The 24,145-nt window shown below is 42.5% G+C and overlaps 1 protein-coding gene across 5 annotated transcripts in view; it reads right to left on the bottom strand.

The window, feature by feature from the left end:
- The window catches only part of LOC122804132 (N-acetyllactosaminide beta-1,3-N-acetylglucosaminyltransferase 2-like), a 273,832-nt gene extending 250,870 nt beyond the window's left edge, over window positions 1-22,962 (bottom strand). For 2 of the 5 annotated variants that reach the window (XM_044073781.1, XM_044073782.1), the window contains exon 1: window positions 22,583-22,961. The gene's annotated coding sequence lies outside the window, so the exon portion shown is untranslated. Of the gene's footprint in view, window positions 1-22,151; window positions 22,517-22,582 lie in introns of those variants that run through there. The other 3 variants (XM_044073783.1, XM_044073784.1, XM_044073786.1) reach the window with 2 other exon arrangements.
- Window positions 22,963-24,145: the final 1,183 nt, after the last annotated feature.

The following is a 24,145-nucleotide window of genomic DNA, read 5'->3' as shown; positions in this document are numbered from 1 at the left end:
CTATATATATATATATATATATATATATATATATATATATATATATATATATATATATCACACACACACACACAAAAAGCAAATTCCAAGAAGGGAAGTCATCCCTGATCAGTATCAGTCAGAAACTAAGGTCCCTCATAAAATCACCCAAGGCTAACTTGGAAAGAAAAATAGCCAAGGATTCGAAAGATAAACATATAGCCTTCATTAGCTATGTCAAGATTCTAAGTGGCAACTCACAGATATGCTCTGAGCTAGTGGAAAATAGCACAAAATATACTGAACCTACTAATATTGCCGACATCCTGGCAGATACATTCAGTGCAAACTTCACCTCCCTCTCACCTTCAAAAGGTCCCACAACAATACCGGAAAAGTGTAGTGTCTCGAAAATCACAGAAGCACAGGTGAAAACAGTCCTTTCAAAAGTCAAAAACACAGCATCAATGGGGACAGATGGTGTCCCAGGCTGCGTCTTGCACGAACTACAGAACGAACTAACCCCCCACCTAAACACGTTGTTCAACCTCAGTCTCTGCACAGGCTGCGTGCCCATGGAATGGGGCACAGCAACGGTTATTCCACTACACAAAATTGTCTATTTTATTATAGCATGATTCTAGTTTGTTAGGTCCCACTTTCAGATTTGGTTGTAGATACATGCTTCATCACATTGTGTGTGCATAACTGGACATATCGGTTCATCGGATAAGTACTAGGCTACTGGCACTATGGCCTATATAAGCCTAGCCAAAAAGGTACACTGGCTTTCGCCTCCTGAGGAAATTATTTTCCTGGGCCCATGTTGAGCAGAGACACAGAAATGATCCCCGGGGTGAATTTCATATTTTCCATCCAATCATCAAGAATTTTATATTGAGGACATCCTACAAAAGGCCCTCGCTGAGACAGATGCCTGGTGTCAAACCCATGGCCTCAAGCTCAATGCCAAAAAGTGCATTGTCATCCCTTTTGGTAAAAAGTCAGTACCCGTGAACTGTGTGTGTGTGTGTGTGTGTGTGTGCTTGTGTGTATCGAAGAACTGTGGAGCAAAGCTGAACTGACACCTTCTTGATGCCCTGCTGTTGGGAGAGCTGTGTCAGTGCAGCGGGTTTGTGTCAATTACTGGGGTGATGTTACAAGATGACAATGTCAGTGCCTTAGACAACCCCCTTGGAATTGAACCAGTATTTTGTGGAGAGGTGGGTAATGCAACACACTTCAGCGGTACATTGCTTGTATGTGTGTGTGTGCATGTCGTAAGAGAAGGGTGTACATGGAGTAACATAGAACATGTGATGAAAATTGTCTGGGTGTGTTTGTGGGTGTGTTTGCTGAAGTACGCAGACATGGTGTCACATAAAGCAAGTGCTGAAGGTGATGTGTGCATTAGTGTAGGTGTCAGAATACGTGTGTGTGTGTGTGTGTGTGTGTGTGTGTGTGTGTGTGTGTGTGTGTGTGTGTGTGTGTGTGTGTGTGAACTAATTTGTGGAGGCATGCATGTTACTGCAGTGAAACATGTATTATAGCTGATCTGGTGTACAGACGTGTGCGTAAGTGTATCTGCAAGCATTCCTGTATGACGTCTGTGGTGTAAAGGAGTGTGAAGCACAGATGGAGTGACACATCCGTGCTGCCTTGCTTTGGGGAGAGCCATCTCAAGGGCAATGGGCTGGATACAATTAGTGGGGGGTGTATGAATTGACATTTATTTATTTATTTCCAGTTTGATGACCGGGGATGTTCACTGGGCTCAGGGAGCCCATTTTCAGTGCAGGTCCAGGGAGAAAACCTTTATGTTACAAAGTTTCGATACAGATACAATACAGAAAAGAACAATTTACAATTATGTTTCATGCTATAGAGCAGTTGTAATGTTTTAGGTACATGCTACCTTTAGATACAGACACAATATTATTAATGAACAATTTACAGTTACATTCCATGTTAGAGAGCAGGTGTAAATTCTTAGGTACATGTTACAAATTCGATATTTACATTATCTACATGTGTGGTAGCCTATAGATCATAGCTAGAGGGGGTAGTAATCATAGCTGGAGAGGGGTTTAGAGGTGGAGGGAGATTGATAGGACTAGGTGAGTATGTTATGAGGACATTGTGAGTAGCTCAGTCAGCCCTGTGGAAGTATGATCAGTAAGGTGTAACTGAGAACAGTGGAGGAAAGCCAGACAGACTGAGAACAGTGGAGGAAAGTCAGACGGACTACGTCTTGCTCAACAGTTGTGAGTAGTCCATCACTAGCATCTATCTGTCATATTTGGTTGACCAAGGCCTGACAGTATTATTTGTAAAGAGGTCAGTACAGCTGCTGGCACTGTTGCAACACATGGGTTTCATTAACTCAGTCAATGCATGAATGGATTGACAGTGGTGTGATGGGAGACAGGAGGGTAACTGCCTCGGATCAACTTATCCACACCCCCACCAGGGGGAGCAATAGCCTAGACCTGGGCGTTAACAACATGGGTGACCAGTGTTCCACACCAAAGGTCAATTCCTCATTGGTCAGACACGACCACAAGCTAATCACTCTAGACATCCACATCCCGCACCCAACCACCATTAAGGAAAATACCGTAAAAACTCTCTCCAAAGCTAACTTCACGCTTCTTAAGACAGAAGTGGCAAGCTTCTAGACACCCATGCAGATGGACAATAGAGGTACGACTGCTGAATACTACACTATTGCACTTTATAAGCAGTTACACGAGTGCATGGATCGTGCTATGCCTAACAGAAGTAAGATGCTATCCTCCAAAAAAATGAAGCCAATCTGGTGGTCCTCTGCCATAAACAAACTCTACAACAGAAAAAAGAAACTGTTGCAAAAAAGAGTAAAATTCCATGATTGGAGAAAATCCCTGGTCAGACTCGGTAATAAGCTGAGAACACTCATAAAATCCTCAAAAGCTAGTTATAAAAACGAAATTCCCACTGATTCTAAAGACAACCACAAAGCATTTTATAGCTATGTCAAGAATCTCAATGGCAACACTCAGATCTGCTGTAAGTTACAGCAACTACACTAAATATACAGATCCAACTGATACTGCCAACATCCTGGCAGAACCCCCTTCTCACCCCCTAAAGGACCCATCTGTATACCGGAGGAATGCAATGTTCCTGTAATCATGGCTGCACAGGTAAAAACCACACTCTCCAGAGCCAACAACACAGCATCCATGGGACCGGACAACATCACAGGCTGCGTTCTACATGAAATACATAGTGAACTTGCACCACACCAAGTCACATGTTCAATCATAGCCTCACCTCAGGCTTTGTGCCCACTGAATGGCGCACAGCGACAATTATCCCACTCCAGTAAAGAGAGAACCACAACAGTCCCCGGGAACTACCGCCCATTAGTCTGATGAGCCTCGTCTGCAAGGCCATGGAAAGAATAGTCATGGAACTTATAAACACAGACATTGGTAACCTCCAAACTCAGGACCCCACCCAGTTCGGGTCTGTAAAAGGCAGATCATGTCTTCTAAACCTGATAGACTTCTTTGAAGGAGTCACCAAAGCCATAGACAAGTGTAAGGTGGTTGACACAGCCTATGTCGATCTTGCCAAGGCTTTCAACACCATTCCCACTCTGGAATTATAGATAAACTCACTAAACTAGGTATAAATACCTATGTCACAAGATGGGTTGCCAACTGGCTCACTGACAGAACACACACTGTGAAAGTAGCAGACTCCAAATCTGACTTCACAGCAGTGACCAGTGGAATACCACAGGGTTCAGTCCAGGGTCCTCTCCTGTTTGGTATCTACTTCTCTGAAGTACAGGCTAACACATAGAAGGTCTTTGGCTAATGATATTCGCAGATGACTGCAAACTAGAAGCAATAAGCGAAATGCATAACAATGTGGACATCCTACTAAAGGGACTCACTGAGACAGATGTCTGGTGTCAAAGTCATGGCCTCAAGCACAATGACAAAAAGTGCACTGTCATCTTCTTTGGTAAAAACTCTGTACCCATGAACCACCACATAGGCAGTAGTAAACTTAACACCGCAAGTGTAATAACAGACCTCAGGACACAGGTGGACAGTAGTCTCTCCTTTCATAATCACATCGTCATGGTAGTCACAAAAAGGTCTCTCATCCAGGAAAAAAGAGGTCATTGTTCCACTCTACTCGTCACTTATTGGTGCCATTATACATTACAACACCCCTTTTGATATGTACCTCACAAGACATCTACAACAACTGTAAAGACAGTAGAAGTACCTCACAAAGAGGATTACTGGCCTAAAATAGATGCCCTATGCAGACAATCTCAAAAATCTCCAGCTTTACACTGCCACATATAACCTACTCAGAGGCGATCACTGCCTAACATACAAAGCTATGTCAAACCCAGAGCTGTTGGACATGCTCCACTTAAAGAAATCCCAATCACTCCGAGCTACACGCTCTAGGGCCCTAAACCTTGTCATCCACAATAAACATAACATGCTGGAGGGATAGATTCTTGTCCTAGAGACTTTCCGTACTCTATAACAAAATAACTATCTATATCAAACAAAGAGCCACATTAGCACTCTTCAAGAAAAATCTTGATTGGATGGGAAATAGGAAATTCACCATGGGGATAACTTCTGTGGCTCTGCTCAACAGTGGCACAGGAAAATAAATTTCTTGGGTGGCGAAAGCCAGGGTAGCTACTTGGCTAGGCTTATATAGGCTCTAGGGCCAATAGCCTAGTACGGCCCTATGAACCTATGAACAGTGTATTGTGTATAATCAGCATACCTCACAAGTGTACCTAATTTGGCATTATACCTTTGCTCTGACATGGTGGAATCAAAATTGATTCTTGAATCCGTTTTTGGATTGTCTTGAATAAACAATGAAAATTCTTGCAAGTAGGACACTTCATGCACTCTGTGTGATTTGAACCAAAGGAGTAGTACTGCTACTTAGAAAAACTTTATAACTTTGAAGACTTCTCAACGAGTTGACTTTGTTGCTGAAAGAATAAGAGATATGCCTGAACGAATAAAAAAAAAGGCTGTGTGAAGCTATTGTAACAAAAACTAGTGGCTGAAGAGCCTAGAAAGGCTACTGTTAAGAAAAAAAAATATTCAGTTGTTAAGTAAAGTTTGGCAGTATGGTTAATTGTATGCTGTATTACAGTAACTATGCATAAATAAGTATGCGGCCAGCCAGTAAGCACTACACACACTCCAAAGCAGATATTTCACTATGTCCATTTGAGAAAATTGATATAGTAGACAAAAAGTTGAATTCAGATTAGTGTTTGTTTTTTCTCCCACTTAGCCTGGATATGTGCAAGTCAACAGTAAGGAGGAAATAGTCATTAGGGAACAGTTTTAGTGGCACACCAGGCTGACATTTCTTTGATGTCTATTGTCATGCAGGGTTGCTAATTAGCTGAACCTAGCCTAGCTGGAAATCTGAGACTCTGGCTCATAGGAGTGGAGATGGGAGGAGTAGCTTGGTCTGGAACTGACAGTAACAAAATTGCTCTCTGTAAAAAGTCTTTTTTATCTCTGTAATTAGGTGACACTTTTCTAAGCTTCTTTCAGAAAATGTGTAGTGCATCAGTATGAACATTTGTAAAACTCAGTGCAGGACAGTCAGTGGCACTTGATCTACTGACTGTTAAACGTGGGAATATTTTTCAGGTTTTCCATTCAAAGTGAATGGAAGCCTGATCTGACAACAAAAGGTAGGGCTAATTGTTCTCACAATCAGAGCTGTCAGACTGCATTTTGGGACAGATTTAGCCTATTAAGGAAAAATAGTCTCATCGGGATGTCTGCCCCCATGAGGGCAGACAGGAGAACAAAAATAATAAAAATAAGAATTAATACTTTTTTGGATTAAAGCAGCTTTGGGAGGTGCAGAAAATCATGACTAGATAAAAAATATATGTTTTTTCAGCATTTACCCGTAGTGGTCCTTTAAGGAACTTAGAATAGTATGTGGTTTAAAGTTGTTCTTTTTGATTTGCCAATCTGTTCCAACATTCTAGGTCAATGCACAATATTGCTACCCCTTTCTTTACACGTGAATCTTACATGTTACTCATTTTATTCAACATGGCTTCATGTACAGCTGGAAGAATGACTGTCACTTTTAAAAACGTAAGCCTTGCACAAAAGTAAGTTCATCACAAAATGGGATGTAAACAAGATTATTCACATGTAAGGAAATGGTATCGTCTGGCCACCCATTTAATATCTCATAACAACTGTCGGTCATATAGAGAATGTGTCAATGGATTTAGCACCCTTCAGTGAGTGTTGACTGAACAAAGTAAATAGCTAAGTCAGTTTTAGCTGAAATATACTTCGCTCTTTATTCCACTGTTGTGCTACTGCAAAGTAGTTATACATAGGCCTGAGGGATGTTCCCCACAAGGGGGTGTAGAAGGGCTTATCCCCTGCAAAACTGAATTGTCTAGTGTTCACTAGCCATGGCTTTCAATGAGTTAGATTCAGTGAATTGCAACTTGCTTGAAATACCTTTAATCTAGCAACATGAATCCTTCAGATTTTTCCTTGTACATACTTTACTCTCTTCCAAGTCCGCAGTGGACATTATTACTACAGAAGCAGTCCAAAGAACTTCCAAAGCTATCTCCATTATGTCTGCTCTGCATTCTTGTTAGTAAGCTGTATTCAAAGTATCAGTTACAAGTATTAGTCTACTGGTATTTTTTGCAAAGACAGCAAGCCACACTCTTTGTAATCTTTCTGGAGTTTTTATGAGCAAGTGTCTTGAATAAATGTTGAAGTGCTGGTAAGGTGTTTCCGCAGTGTGTCTTTTTACCATATCTACAGTCAGAAAACTTCTGCCAACCAAAAACTATGGTCAGCATTTCTTTTTCATTATGAGCACAACATGTCTATCAGTTTGAATTCTTCAACCATAAGCTATCAGTCTAATTTCTTGCAGTACAACTGCACAAAACCCTCGCCAAATGGCATCAATGTGTACAATAATCCGGACCGAACCACAAAAGGAGGGGGAGTATCCATATTCATAAAGGATACCCACACCTCCAGGTTAGTGGCAACGCACGAAGCATCGGAGACCATCCAGGTGCAATTAACCATAGGTAAAACTGCCCTACAGTTTGTAACATGCTACAGACCACCTTCTCAAACTCAGAAAACCCACACAGCCTTCCTGAAGACACTGGAGAGTATGAATGTCTCTCCAAACACCATCATATTGGGTGACTTCAACTACCCAAACATAGACTGGGAACATTACTCAAGCCCCAACACCCTAGCCCAAAGGTTCCTGGAGTTCATAAACTCAAATGCTATGGAACAACTAGTCACCATTCCCACAAGAGGAGAAAATATACTAGACCTGATCATCACAAACACGGGGACAAAATGCTCCACACCGGAAGTATATCCCTCATTGGTGAGATCAGACCATAAATTAATCTCACTGGAGATCCACATCCCACCCCACCCCAGCAAAAGACCACAGTGAAGAACTTCTCAAAAGCAAACTTCACACTTCTTAAGACTGGAGTGGTATCCTTCAAGGCCCCCGAGCCAGTGGAAACCACAACCCACGCTGCTGAAACCCTTACAAATGCCTTCTACGAGCACCTCCAGGAATGTATGGATCAAGCAATCCATAATAAAATCAAGGCCCTTTCCACCAAAGGCAGGCGCCCGGTCTGGTGGACCCCAGCCATAAACAAACTCTACAACAAGAGGAGAAAGCTACTACATGACAGAACAAAATCCCTAAAAGGGAAGGCATCTCTGATCAATACTAGCAAAAAAATACGATCACTCATAAAATCATCCAAGGCCAACTTTGAGAGAAAAATCGCTAATGACACAAAAGATAATCATAAGGCCTTCTTTAGCTATGTTAGAAACCTGGGTGGAAACTCCCAAATATGCTCAGAATTAGTCCAAAATGATAAAAAAAATCACTGAACCCACAGACATTGCCAACATACTGGCAGACAGGTTCAGTGCAAATTTCTCCCCAAAAGGAGAAATATCTATCCCACCAGAGTCTAGCCTCCCAAACATCTCAGATGCCCAGGTGAGAGCTGCTCTCTCTAAAGCAAAAAACACAGCATCAATGGGACCGGACGGTGTCCCCGGCTGTGTGCTACACGAACTCAATGAGGAACTAAACCCACACATAAGGCTGCTGTTTAATCTTAGCCTTACTACAGGATACGTACCCAAAGAATGGCGTACGGCAACTGTGGTCCCACTCCACAAAGGCGGTGCTTCTACGGACCCTGGAAATTACTGCCCCAATAAGCTTGACGAGCCTTCTCTGCAAAGCTATGGAGAGGATCATAATGGAACTCATAAATAAAGACATTGGGGACCTACAGACACTGGATCCTACCCAATTTGGCTTTGTCAAGGGCAGATCCTGTCTCTTGAACTTGGTCGACTTTTTCGAAACAGTCACTAAGGCCATTGATGAGGGTAAGGCAGTTCACACAGCCTACCTTGACCTAGCAAAAGCGTTCAACACAATACCCCACCTCGGGCATCATAGAAAAGCTCACCAGCTTAGATGTAAACCCATATGTCACAAGATGGGTTGCAAACTGGCTCAAGGACAGAACACACAGGGTTAGAGTTGCTGGTGCCATGTCAGACTCTAAGCCGGTCACGAGCGGTGTCCCACAGGGCTCAGTCCTGGGCCCCCTCTTGTTCGGCATTTATTTTTCTGAAGTGCAGGCAAACATAGGGGGATTGTGGCTGACAAAATTTGCAGATGACTGCAAACTGGGCACCATAATTGACACTCCATCAGACACAGACATCCTCCAGAGAGGTCTCATAGAAATGGATAACTGGTGCCAGAGCCATGGCCTTAAGCTAAATGCCAAAAAATGTATAGTCATACCCTTTGGGAAAAAAAAGGTAAACCCTAATTACCACATAGGTGGTAATCCATTAAGCACGGAAGAAGTTATTAGGGACCTGGGGACCCAAGTTGACAGTAACCTCTCTTTTGACACTCACATTGCCAAAGTGGTTAGGAAGACCTTCTACATTGCCCACCTGATCATGAAGGGATTCACATCCAGATCAGGAGAGGTCATTGTACCCCTGTACTCTTCACTTATCAGACCAATGATTGAGTACAATGCCCCATTCGGAATGTACCTTACCAGACACCTGCAGCAGTTGGAAAGACCCCAAAAGTTCCTCACCAAAAGGATAAAGGGGCTCAAACATATGTCATACGATGCCCGACTGAAGAAACTCCAGCTCTATTCAGTCGCATACCGTCTGCTCAGAGGTGATCTGTGCCTGACATACAAGGCCATGTCCAACCCGGAATTAATGGACATGCTCCACCTCAAAAAATCCAAATCCACCAGAGCCACGAGAGCAAGACACTTAAACCTCAACATGGATATAAATAGGACGTGCTGGAGGGACAGATTAATCACCCAGAGACTCCCTACACTATGGAACAGAATCCCAGTCCATGTGAGGCAGAGCCCCTCACTGACTCGGTTCAAGAGAAATCTTGACGAGTGGATGGGAGATCGTAGGTTTACCCAGGGAATCATCTCTGTATCACTGCTGGACAGAGGCACGGCAAACTAATGGGTATAGTATTCTCATCCTAAGGGGTGGTGAAAGCCACACACACTCTGGCTAGGCTTATAAATGCCCTAGGGCAGATAGCTTCATAGGTTCATACTAGGCTATGAACCTATAAACAGGTTGTTTTATATCCTGGAACTTAAGTAACTAACTTTTTAAACATTTAAATATTTTATGTTTTGTTTCACTGACCAAGCAGCATTATGCTCTAGTAACTTCTTACAAGGTACTGTTATATCTCATATGTCTGGAATAAATATGGACAGATACTGTACTAAACCAAAAAAACCACATAAGAGATGACTTACTTTAAGGCTTATGTATCTCTCTAGCTGCTCTCACATTATCACAATCTGGTCTGTGGCCATAATAAATCAGTAAATGACCAACTTAGTTAATGGATGACAGACATACTTGACACATTTCTGTGTGGCTTTAAATTTATTTGCCTTTATCTGTCTAGCAGTTTAAACAGAGGCAGCTAATGTTCTTGCTTAGCAGCAACTCATATTAAATGGTCATCAGTTATATTAGTTATACTGTCATCTTCCAGCCTTTTAATCATGTCAGCCACTGATTTTAGAAACACTACAGAAGCTGACAGGATTTCAAAAGGCAATCTTAAAAATTTACATCTACTTAGATAAATATTAAAAGATACACTCATATGGCTATCTTCCAGAACCTTCGTTTCAGTATAAAGAAAAACTCAGCATTAGATGCAGTCACAACTACTTAAAAATCACTTACCATGAACAATGCTCTCTTTTGATCCAATTGTTTGAATCCTGAGAATCTATACATACATATTTTCAACATGTCCCATTTCATGACTATCACCATGCCATTTAGCCAGTCAGTTAGTTTGACTTCAGCTACTTCACTGGGCAATTCAGGCAGCCATAAGGGTGATTTCTGACCTCCACATCCTAGCAAAGATTGCACTTTTTATGGCCCAAATTCCACCCCTCGGTGGCTAATGTGTGCTATCTCTGTCACCAATGAGGCATCCTATGCCCTCCCTCTTTATATGTATTCTACTACACATGCATACCCAAGGAGGACTATTATCACTGCCTTGAGGTCAACAAGTCAACATTCTCCCGATTCACAGCCACTGGTGTCATGAAAGCTTCTGCTCATACGAGAGCAATTACTCAACTGGAAACTGCCATCTCCCTCTCCCCAGGATGGGGAAAGCTGGCATAAGCTGCATATTCTCAGATGGTGTAGAGGTACATTACTGTGACTGTAGTGCACAGGGTCCTGTATTCAAGCCTTGGAAGTAATGCCTTTCAAAAAATCTGTCGTCATCCCCTTTGGGAAAAACTCCATTCCCATGAATTACCACATTGATGGTAGTTCATAGGTTGGTACTAGGCTATCAGCCCTAGGGCCTATACAAGCCTAGCCATAACAATTCCCTGGCTATTTCTTCACACATTATTTACTTTCCTGGACCCCTGTCTAGCAGGGCGACTGACGTGATCCCTGGGGTGAATTTCCTTTCTCCCATCCAATCGTCAAGGTTCCTCTTGAAGAGGTCCAAAGAGGCACTCTGCTTGACATGTATGGGCAATCTATTCCAGAGTCTGGGGAGTCTCTGGGTCAGGAACCTATCCCTCCAGCATGTTTTGTTTATTGTGATGACAAGGTTTAGATCCCTGGGCGTGTAGCTCTGAGGGATTGGGATTTCTTTAAGTGTAGCATGTCCAACAGCTCTGGGTTTGACATGGCCTTGTATGTTAAGCAGAGATCGCCTCTGAGTAGACGATATGCGACAGAGTATAGCTGGAGTTTTTTAAGGCGGTCAGCATAGGGCATCTGCTTTAGGCCTGTGATTCTTTTAGTGGGGTATTTCTGAGGCCTTTCCAGTTGTTGCAGATGTCTTGAGAGGTACATACCAAATGGGGCGTTGTATTCTATAATGGGTCTAATGAGGGATGAGTACAGTGGGACAATGACCTCCTTTTTTCTGGATGAAAAGCCCTTCGTGATGAGGTGTGCCACATAGAAGGATTTCCTGACTGTTGTGGCGATGTGGTTATCGAAGGTGAGACCACTGTCCACCTGTGTCCCTAAGTCTCTTATCACACTTTCTGTGTTTAGTGTACTGCCACCTATATGGTAATTCATGGATACATGTTTTTTCCCAAAGGGGATAACAATACATTTCTTGGCATTGAGCTTGAGCCCATGGCTCTGGCACCAAGCATCTGTTTCTGTAAGGCCCTTTTTGTACAGTATCCACATCATTTGGGGATTCAATAATGGCTCCCAGTTTGCAGTCATCTGCAAACTTTGTTAGCCAGAGTCTCTTAATGTTGACCTGTACTTCAGAGAAGTAGATGCCAAACAAGAGCGGCCCCAGGACTGAACCCCGAGGTACTCCACTTGTCACTTGTCTGGAGCTGGATTTGGAGTTGGCTACTTTTACAGTGTGGGTTCTATCAGTAAGCCATTTAGCAACCCATTGGGTGACATAGGGATTAATGCCCAACTTAGTAAGTTTATCTATGATTCCAGAGTGGGGGATGGTGTCAAAGGCCTTGGCAAGGTCTAGATAGGCTGTGTGGACCATCTTACCCTTGTCCATGGCTCTGGAGACTGATTCAAAGAAGTCAATCAGGTTCAGGAGACAAGATCGGCCCTTCACAAACCCAAACTGGGTGGGGTCCAGTGTTTGAAGGTTGCCAATGTCTTTGTTTATAAGTTCCATGATAATACGCTCCATGGCCTTGCAGATAAGGCTTGTCAGACTGATGGGATGGTAGTTTCCGGGATCCAAGGTGGATTCCCCCCCCTTGTGGATTGGGATAACTGTAGCTCTGCGCCACTCAGTGGGCACGAAACCTGAGGTGAGGCTATGATTAAACATGACACTTAGGTGAGGTGCCAGTTCATATTGTAGTTCATGTAGTACACAGCCCGGGACGTCATCTGGTCCCATGGATGCTGTATTCTTGGCTTTAGAGAGTGCGTTTTGTACCTGTGTGGCCGTTATTACTGGAATTTGGCAATCTTCCGGTATTGAGATGGGCCATTTAGGGAGTGAGAGGGGGGTGAAGTTGGCACTGAATCGATCTGCCAGGATATTGGCAATATCCTTTGGATCAGTATATTTAATGCCATTCTGTTTTAGCTCCGCGCAGATCTGAGCATTGCCATTTAGATTCTTGACATAGTTATAGAATGCTTTGTGGTTGTCTTTGGAATCTTTGGCAATTTTATTTTCGTAACTAGCTTTGGAGGATTTTATGAGGCATCTCAGTTTCTTTTCCACCGAACACAGAAGGCGTTATAAGAGATCTGGGAACACAGGTTGACAGCAACCTCTCTTCTGACCACCACACTGCCACTGTGGTCAGAAAGTCTTTCTATGTGGCACATCTCATTACTAAGGGTTTTACATCCAGGAAGAAGGAGGTCATTGTCTCCCTCTACTCTTCCCTCATTAGGCCAATCATAGAGTACAATGCTCCATTTGGCATGCACTTCACTAGACACCTGCAACAACTGGAAAATCTGCAAAAGTGCCTCAGAAAGATGATCCTATGCCTTAAACACTTGTCTTATACGGACATACTAAAACAACTCCAACTATTCTTTGTCTCATATCGCCTACTTAGAGGCAATCTCTACTTGACTTACACAGCCATGTCTGACTCTGACCCAGCACTGTTAGAAGTGCTACATCTAAAGTAATCCCAATCCCTCCACACCACACGCTCCAGAGACCTCAACCTCATTACCACAATCAACAGAACATGCTGGAGGGTCAGGTTCATAACCCAGAGACTGCCTATGCTATGGAATAGACTTCCCATACATGTCAAACAGCGCAGCTCACTGGCCCTCTTCAAGAGAAATATTGATGAGTAGATGGTAAAAAGAAAATTCATCCCGGGGATCACTCCTGTGGCTCTACTCAACAGAGGCACTGGGAACTAATGTCGGGTGGCATGATGCCAGGGTAATCCTATGGGCTAGGCTTGTAAAGGCTCCAGGACCATTAGCCTACTACACACCTATGAACTTATATTCCCACTTTCTCATGTCCATCTCTTCCAGCATCCCATCCACTATTCAATCTCAGGTTGTCAGACCTGTAGTCATTCCTGTTTGTCACAAAGCTGAGCTACACCTTTATGAGACTCAACAGCCTCCTTACAGACAGCCTAAGCCAGTAAACAAGTCAGAATCTCTGTAAAATATAATCATCAAAACAAGAAATACTTTAAGTTATTACAGAATTATACGTCTTAATTTTTAGTGTTAATGCACTTACAGTTACTATTTTTAACAATTCTGGTATGCATTTCCTAGTCAAATTTGCACTTCTGTTTAAGTAAAGAAATGTTGAATGCTTTTTGGTTGACTCCCACAACATCAGTCAAAAAACATCAACATTGTAACCAGCGAAAACTCCTGAAAGGGCTTTAACATGATTCCTGCAGGGGGCAGGAAAATTTTCCTCACAGTTTTTGTGATTCAATTTTTTTTTTTCAGAATGTGAAACAACCGAAAAACGTTATCACACCTAGCACAACTGCACTTTCAACTTCAGATGGAACATTCTGTTTTGCTTCACAAAAATTCATACTGTCACAGTGTGCTACATTAATATGTGAGCCATCCTTAAAGATAGTTCACGTTTTGACTCAATGCCTCTTCAGTATGACCCAGTTTATTACTCTGCTTACTGACTCTACTACCGCTGCTAACTACTCTGTAAATGCACAGTATGAATCTTCATAATCGTACCAAGCATTTCACAAGCTTTACAACCCAATATATTTTGAACACGTCCGTAAGTATACCACCTGAAATAATATTCTGCTACTTCTAAATATGCATACTTGTTCTTCTTTTGGCTTTTCCCGGTTAGGGGTCGCCACAGTGGAACTCTGGTCCGCTAATGCTTGGCAGTAGATTTTTTTAAGAGTGCCGAGGTGCCAGCTTGACGCCCAACCTTCATCGAAGGCACGCCCATTCTACGCATGTCTTTCGAACACCACTCGACCGCGAGGAGGACATGCAGACTACACGCAGAAGGCGTTCCAGCTGAGAATCGAACGGGAGAACCTCTTGCTGTGAGGCAACAATGCTACCGCTGCACCACGGCGGCTTACTACTTCTAAATAATGAACACAGGAGCAGTACAGTATTACCATATTCTAAAGTATGAGTAACATGTACAGTGTAAAGATGTATGTTTCAACCAATGAAAGACAATACTCCTTTGATTTAATAATTGTGATGGATTGTTTATGGTTTGAAGTAGTAATGTTTTGTCTAGAAAGCAGGTGTATGCTTTCTTTACGTGCTGTAAGAGCTTTGCTCTGAACAGGGGTACAGTGATTCTTGTGTCTGTAAAGATGAAGATATTTTAGCAGGTCTTTTCACCAAGTGCAAGACAGAAAGGGTGGTCTCTAAACAGCAAGTGTATCATCATTTTGTGTCCTAATGTAGTATGGAGGGGATTTAATAAGCAGTTTATTAGCAAGAAAAAAAGACTATAAAGATTTTAAGGTAAGGGTGGAGAGAAATGTATTTACTTATTTATCTGTTAACAGTGTACAGCACTAATGATCCACAAGGACTTTTGTTCAAATTCATCCCAAGAGCACGGTCTGGTTAAACGACTTACTCAGTCACATAGTAAGTAAGTGCAGGCTGAGAAAAATCAAACCCTGGACTACAAGAAGTAGCTTAACTGTTCACAACCTTAATCCTCTGCACTGCCATAGTGCGGGTTCTAGTTGTAACAGGTAGGCATTTCAGATTATAAAGAGTGCCTCAGTTGTGCTCATTTCTATGAGCTAGTTTCATCTTGGGGGGGTCAAAGGAACTTCAAAGCTTCTACTGTCTTGCAACCATTAAGTTTTGCAAGTTCCCAACCTAGACGGTACCTCCCCTCCAACAGAGGGCTAGGCTCATCAAGCCCACACTGAATTTATGAACACACATCCAATTATCCATGTCGCGCATAAAGGAAGATAAGAATATCACACTGCTTTATTGTATTCCACAGGCAAGGGAGGCACACAGTAATGAGTCTGCCTCTCCATCTTGTTTTACTGATCTGCTGAAGCAGGTTTAGATCCCTTGTTCTAGTACTTATGGGACTGTTTGATTTGTGAAAATACAAGAAATCCTGGATTACTGGGTCTCTGATTACCTGTATGACATAGAAAAGAGGGACAGTGCTTTTTGTCTTTTCTGGTAGCTTTGGGATTTTAAGTCTGTGATTTTCTTTGTTAGGAATCTCTGGGGTCTTTCTGTTTGATATTTCAAATGAGGGACATCCCAAAGGGGCAGTGTTTTCCATAATTGGCTTGATTAGTGCTGAATACAAGAGGACAATAACTTCTTTAGATCTTGATGGCATTCCCTTGGCAATCAACTACACCACAAAGGATTTCCTGACAACAGCTACTACACGGTGATCAAAGATACTTAACCCAGATTCAAAGGTCTCTAACTACATTTGCATTTGGAAGTAGATGTTGTCAATGCCTTATGCTTGGGGAAATGGTCTGTCTTTCAAATGTGATAATGTTGCATTCTTAGCATATATTTTAAACCCATTTTCAATACGCAAAGCATTTATAAGTGTAACTTCCTACTGGAGGACTTCCGTGTTAGAGGAGATTTGACAATGACTCTCACTTTGCAGTCATCCATAAATTGGGTTAACCATGGGTCTTGGTTTTTAGTCTGCATGCCAAAAAAGCAAATACTGAACAGAATTAGTTCTAGCACTTGCACCATAGTAAATCTGTCGTTTACAAAATTTGCTATCCATCTTGCCATTTAGGGATCTATTTGTAATGCATTTAGTTTATTAATCATGCTTACATGGTGGATGGTGTCAAACACTTTAACCAAATCACAATAAGTGGTGTGTACTTTGTGACCACAGTTTGCATTACACTCTTGAGGAAATTTACCTGGTTCATTCATTGTACAGGATTAACCTTTTGCCAAACCAAATGTTTGCGGATCTAGCCTGATAAAATTTTTAATATCAGTGTTAATTAAGTCTTATAATACATTCCATTGCCTTAGAAATGAGACTCGTCAAAACTACTTCGTAGGTTGATAGGTTCATACTAGGCTATCTGCCCTAGGACATTTATAAGCCTAGCCAGAGTGTGTTTGGCTTTCCCCACCCATTTTAAATGAATTTTGCTATACCCTTTTTCGAGGTTAGTATACTGTGCCTCTGTCTAACAGTGACACAGACGTGATACCCGGGGTAAACCTACGATCTCCCATCCACTCATCAAGATTTCTCTTGAAGAGATTCAATGAGGGACTCTGCCTAACCTGGACTGGGATTTTATTCCAGAGTGAAGGGAGCCTCTGGGATATGAATCTGTCCCTCCAGCATGTCCTATTTATTTCAGTGCTGAGGTTCAAGTCTCTCGAGCGCGTAGCTCGATGGGATTTGGATTTTCTGAGGTGCAGCATGTCCATTAATTCCGGGTTGGACAAGGCTTTATATGTCAGGCACAGATCGCCTCTGAGCAGGCGGTATGCCACTGAGTAGAGCTGGAGTTTCGTTAACCGGGCAGCATATGGCATCTGTTTGAGCCCTTTGATCCTCTTGGTGAGGTACGTTTGGGGTCTTTCCAGTTGCTGCAGGTGTCTGGTAAGGTACATCCCCAAAAGGGGCATTGTACTCAATTATGGGCCTGATGAGGGATGAGTAAAGAGGCACGATGACCTCCCCTGATCTAGATGTGAATCCCTTCATGATTAGGTGGGCTATATAAAGTTTTTTTCTAACCACTTTGGCCACGTGGTTTTCAAATGAGAGATTGCTATCAACTTGGGTCCCCAGGTCCCTAATTACTTCTTCCGTACTTAATGGATTACCACCTATGTGGTAATTTGTGGGCACTTTGTTTTTGCCAAAGGGGATGACTATACACTTTTTGGCGTTTAGCTTGAGGCCATGGCTCTGGCACCAGTTGTCTGTTTCTATGAGGCCCTTTTGTAGGATGCTTGTGTCGGCTGGAGAGTCGATTATGGCACCAAGTTTGCAGTCATCTGCAAACTTGGTCAGCCACAGTCCTTCCGTGCTGGCCTGTACCTCCGAAAAATATATACCGAACAAGAGAGGTCCCAGGACTGAGCCTTGTGGGACGCCACTTGTAACTGGTTTGGAGTCTGACATGGCTCCAGCAATTCTAACCATGTGGGTTCTGTCCTTGAGCCAGTTTGCAACACATCTAGTGACATAGGGGTTTATATTTAAGCTGGTGAGCTTATCTATAATGCCTGAGTGGGGTATTGTATCGAAGGCTTTTGCGAGGTCCAGGTAGGCTGTGTGGACCACCTTCCCTTGTCAATGGCCTTGGTGACTGTTTCGAAGAAATCGACCGGGTTTAAGAGGCAGGATCTGCCCTTAACAATGCCGAACTGGGTAGGATCCAGTGTCTGTAGGTCCCCTATATTTTCATTTATGAGGTCCATGATGATCCTTTCCACAGCTTTGCAGACCAAGCTAGTCAGGCTTATGGGGCGATAGTTTCCAGGATCTGTTGAGGCACCACCTTTGTGGAGAGGGACCACTGCTGCTGTATGCCACTCTTTGGGTACATATCCTGTAGTAAGGCTGAGACTGAACAGTAGTTTTATGTTTTGGTTTAGCTCTTCTTGGAGTTCATGTAGGACGCAGCCCGGGACACCGTCTGGTCCCATTGATGCTGTATTTTTGCTTTGGAGAGGGCGGCTCTTACCTGAGCATCTGAGATGTCAGGGGGGCAGCACTCTGCTGGGATAGATATTTGCCCTTTTGGTGGGGAGGGGGGAGTTTGCACTGAACCTGTCAGCTAGGATGTTGGCAATGTCTGTGGGTTCGGTGTATTTTTTTTCATTTTGGACTAATTCTGAGCGTATCTGGGAATTCCCACCCAGGTTCCTAACATAACTAAAGAAAGCCTTCTGATTATCCTTAGTGTCCTGTGCAATTTTTCTCTCGAAGCTGGCCTTAGACGATTTTATGAGTGCCCGTAGTTTTTTGCTAATACTGATCAGAGATGCCTTCCCTTTTGGGATTTTGCTCTATCATGTAGTAGCTTCCTCCTTCTATTGTATAGTTTGTTTATGGCTGGGGTCCACCAGACAGGACGCCTGCCTTTGGAGGATTGGGTCTTGGTTTTATTTGGGATTGCATGATCCATGCATTCCTGAAGGTGTTCATAGAATGCGTTTATAAAGGATTCTGCGGTCTGGGCCATATTTTCCACAGGCCAGGGGGCTTTGAAGGATTCCACCTCGGTTTTGAGGAGTGTGAAATTTGCTTTAGAGAAGTTTTTCGCTGTTGTTTTCTGGGCAGGGGGTGGGGTCAGGATGTGAATATCCAGTGAGATTAGTTTATGGTCTGATCTTACCAGTGAGGGATACATTTCTGGTCTGGAGCATAGAACCCCCATGTTGGTGATGATCAGGTCCAGTATGTTTTCCCCTCTTGTGGGAGTGGTAACAAGTTGTTCCATAGCATTTGAGTTTATAAGTTCTAGGAACCTTTGTGCTAGGGTGTTGGAGCTAGAGTAATGCTCCCAGTCTATGTTTGGGTAGTTGAAGTCGCCCGATATAATGGTGTTTGGAGAGACCTTCATATTTTCCAGTGTTCTCAGGAAGGCCAAGTGGGGTTCCTGGGTTTGGGGGGGGGTCTGTAGCAGGCTATAAACTGGAAGGCAGTTTTACCCACTGTTAGTTGCACATGGATAGTCTCTGATGCTTCGTGCTGTGCCACCAACCTGGAGGTGTGGGTATCTTTGACGAATATTGATACTCCCCCTCCTTTTGTGGTTCGGTCCAAGTTTTGGGGCCGAAATGCATGGTATGAGGTATAACCTGGTAGTGCTGGGGTGCTCTCGGGAGCCTTGAACCAGGTTTCTGTTACTGCACAGATATCGATGTTCTCCATGCTAAGGAGAGTTTTGAGTGCATGCATCTTGAGGTTTAGACTTCTGGCTTTGAGTAGCATTACTCTTAGTTTCTTATCCCTTGTGATACCTATGGAGGTGGGTTTGTCTTTTGAGCCTTGCCTAAAAAAGGCACTATGGGGGTGGCAAGAGCCTTTGCCAATATCCAAAAGCCCAGGGGTGACAGGTGCAAGCCGTCCCTAGCAAAGCATCGTGGCTTGTCGAGCATGTCATCCCAGGCTGACAGGCATTGGATCCCCTTTGAATGACACCAATACTTAAAGCCAATTGTTGAAATTGATCATCTTGTCTTCATATTGTGGCATCATTCTTGGTGAGGGTAAGATGCTACTCAAGGTCAAGGTCATACCGGCCTGGGCTACATGCTCAGAGAGCTCCTCTCTATGTCTCTTTTCATGTAGTCCAGGGAAGTACGTCTCAAGTCATTCACACCAACATGGACAATGACAGAGTCATATTTGTACTTGCTTTGGAGTGACCGGAGTGCTTGTGTTATGTGGTGGATCCTAGCGCCCGATAGGCAGCTCACCGTGACCTTCTCCTTGTTCAGCCTGGTGAACGGGACGTCAGTGTGCCTGACGATAGAGTCACCTATTACAAGTGTATTAGGTGTGTTGTTTAGCCTTAAGGGCTGTGACTGTTCGGCACACTGGCTTTGTGAGCTATGTGTTGCATGTGTTTTGTTTTGGGGTAGTGGTTGCTTGGGTGTCTGCTTTGGAGGTCTCTGCTGCTTAGGCAGATTTTTATTTAGAGCCTCCGAGTATGTTTTTGTGTGTTTATGTGTTTGGTTTGCTGTCGTGGTAGGTCTATGTGAGACTGGAATTGTAGTGAGTGTGGTTTCCTTCTCCTCCTGACTAGTTACGCCAGTACTGAGTTGAGAGAGCTTAGCCTCCAGTTTGGCTATATGGTTGCATCTCTCACATGTGTTGGAATTTGTTGGGAGGAGGAGAGGGCTGTCTGTGTACATGAGGCAGTTGTAACATTGCCTCAAGATTCCCAGATTCACCAGCTGGACCGGAGAGGAGATTGACAACTGACCTTTGGACATGCTAGAATAGTATTGGGAATTCCTTTATAATTGAAAAAAAGGGCCAATGGGGAACAAGGTACTCAAGGGGAGTTTGTGAGGGTGTAGTGCTTTTAATTTTTTAGTGCTGACTAATATAATTGCTTTAGTGAGCAAGTGCCAGGCTTTAGAGTAGGAATAGGGTGTTTATTATGAGAACTAGATCAGTTCTAAGGGAAAAAGTGAAGAGCAGACTTTTGGAGCCGAGAATGGTTTAAACCCAATTAAGCGGAACTGCCCGATGCTGCGCTATGCGCAAAATCGCACAAAGCCGTCCCAAAGCGGGTCTACAATTCCAAGGCCAGTAGTAGTGCCACTATAACTCCATGACTGAGCCTGTAGCCAGGTTAAACAGCTTAAAGATATTCCACCAGGGCATGTTTGGCCACATTCATCAACAGTCCCAGTCCCCTTCTTGTCTTGAACAGCCCTTTTAGTGCATGTTCTTTACTGATGAAGGGAGGTTTGAGAGAAAGGGAGAAAGAAGGGCTTAAGTGAAACTTGCCCTAAATTTATTTGCTAGTATATTGGCAATATCCACTGGGTCCAAGTAGTTTTTGTCATTTAATATTTCTTCTATACATACTGAGTGTTGTTTCCTACTTTTCTAACATTAACTAAAGAAGGATTTGTAATGGTTTTTGGCCTCAGATGCCAACCCAAGTTCATGGAGCCTTTATAAATCTAATAGTCTTTTTTTAATCCTCAGTCAAATTTCTAATATTTTTGTTGACCTGGGAGTCCATAGATAAACTGTATATGCTAATTTTTTTGTTGATTTTATTTATGTTAGTGGACATCCAGAATGATTTGCTTTCATATTACAATAATTACGATAATACAGATAATGTTTTGTATTTTTGTACGGAGGGTGTGCTACTGGATGAGTTAAGTGTTATGAATGAATGGAAATAATTTAATTTCTATCCGGTTTTAACAACTGTTCTTAATGTATGCGTTTTAGTCAAAAATTGGATGATGAAAGCATAAACGGAGGAGAAAAGCAATAAATATTCAGTATATACATTTACTTTAACAAATAGCTGGCAACGCAAATAACACCAAAGCTATAGATATGTTATTCATGCAAAAACTACTTATGCTGTGGTAATCCGTCATGAAACTGTTTCATTTTCAAGCCTGGATATGATGCTAATCCTGGCAGTTTCACTTTGAACAGTTAGGAATAAGATATGATATAAATCATGTATGTATCAAATAAAGAAGTCACTTATGCAGCAGACACACACAGCTTCCTGAATACAAGTAAAATATCTTTACTGCAAGTCAACCAGGTACAGCACCCCCACCCCACCACCACTACCATTAAAAAGTGCTGCTGGCCAAACATATGCAGCACAGAAGGGATTTGTAGTGTGTAAAGCAATCGACGATATAGTACTCGACTGAAAAGTATCCAAAATCCACTTTTTTTTAGAATTTAAAAAATATAAAAGCGATCATATTGTCGTAGGCTAAAACATTTCGACCTACCTTTACAAAAAGCATCTCAGATCCATTAACATTCTACTTCAATCCTGAACTTTTGGGGTCTCAAAGAAAAAGCACAAAAGAAGTGCACAACTTTAAAACAACTTCTCTGGACGACAAACACGTGTTTATAAATAAGACTGTGGCAGGAAATATGACTAAGAGCACTGGCACTGCTAATCCTAGGGTGTAACTTTTGCCGATTTTTTCTCTTCTCTTTCTCTTGTTCTTCAAAACTTCAGTACACCTAGAAACCCATTCACTAAATTACTGAAAAAACTATTTCATCGAGCGTACTAATACTACCCGACAATGCGAAGAGTCCAGTCTACTTCGCTAAAACGAGGGGCGTTTTATTTTTTATTTAACCAAAAACTACCCCAACACAACACTCTCCAGTCTGAGACACAACTTTTCTTCCTGCGCTTGCTTACCTTAGATACTGGCTGACGAACCTCCGCTCTGAATAGTTTTGTCGGCGGCTTTCGCGGCAGCACTTGAGACTGGCATTTAATGGCCTACCTCCTGGGTTTATAATCCTTTCATCATATATTCCAGTAGTTCCTGGTTTGTTCTGCTAACCCTCGTTGCGCTTTTCCATTTTCGTTCCGAAATGTCTGTTTCCTAGCAAGTCATACTTAAGGGAAGCCCATGTCACCGCATGCGCCTACTGCGCAATTTATTTCACTGGCATTTTTTCCTCTGGTTTCGGAGTTCTGATACATTTCTTTAAACTGTTAGTTTGCCAGTTTCCTCAGTGTACATTTCATTCTTGTTTTCACGGAAGATGATATACTTATCCAGGGCGGCTCAACTACTACTTTCTAGAACCTGTAGGCAGTATCTGGTACATAATACATTATTTTTGTATGGTTGAGTCCAACAACTCGGCAGCAATACAGATACAAAAAAAGTATAATTGCATTCCTCTCTACTAGCCCAAATACTGACTCGTATGTTTGTCCATTACTTTCTCTAGTAAATGTTTTGATTTTCTGGTACTGAAGGGGAGGATAACGTTCGAATGTAAAGCCAGACATCAGAGTTTCACACTTAATTTTCTAAATTGCATATTGATGGAAAACCTGACTGTTGTCTATTAACTTTTTACAATGAATTAAGAGTAATATTTTAAACGAATCCCTGATTTTTTTTTTAGCATTTTGTCAATGCAGCTGTATGTCATGCGTAGTGTCCCTCATTTTAAGTCTGAAAACTCCATTACGCATTTATTGCTAAAAATTGTTTAACAGATAGCTGGGTAAATAATATAGCAATAACCCACGCCTGGGTGTGGGTAATGCTAAATTTACCCACGGTTGGCGTGGTTTGCTTATTTTAAAGCTGTCTCGCTATGTTAAACCCATTTAACATAGCGAGACAGTGTTTTAAAAAACCGTGTTATACTAATGGAAAAAAGTCCGGGCGACCGGACCTTTTTCCATTAGTATAACTCGATTTACAACGGGCACGCTGGCCAATCAGCATGCACGTTTTTCGGCTGTCATGGTATAATATAGCAATAACCCACGCCTGGGTGTGGGTAATGCTGGATTTACCCATGGTTGGCGTGTTTTGGTCCCGAGGGCGAAGCCCGAGGGACCAAACAAAGCCAACCGTGGGTAAATACAGCATTACCCACACCCAGAAGTGGGTTATTGCTATTATACCATGACATTATTTAAGAAAAGAAACTATTACTTTTCTTAAATAATGGCATAGTATAATGCCTAGAAAAAAGAACGCCAAAAAATAACTAACACAAATAACCAGCAAATGAAAGATGGAACTCTTAGAGAGCACATTTACAGTATCAAGACGTGTGATGAAAACAATGCCTTGTATAAACACACCAAAACTTGTAATGGATACAAGAAATTTTTATTTTCAGTTTTGGAAGTTGCACATGCTGATCTTAGGGCAGGAGATTACAAGAATTTCTTAGAACAGCGTGAAACTGTGTGGCAGATTAAACTCAAATCGGACAAGTTCCCTGG

The sequence above is a fragment of the Protopterus annectens genome, chromosome 6.part0, assembly GCF_019279795.1.
Source record: "Protopterus annectens isolate FY-2018-M chromosome 6.part0, PAN1.0, whole genome shotgun sequence".
NCBI classification, from domain to species: Eukaryota; Metazoa; Chordata; order Ceratodontiformes; family Protopteridae; genus Protopterus; species Protopterus annectens.
Note: the sequence above shows the minus strand (reverse complement) of the source record. Positions and strands in the feature narration are given on the sequence as shown.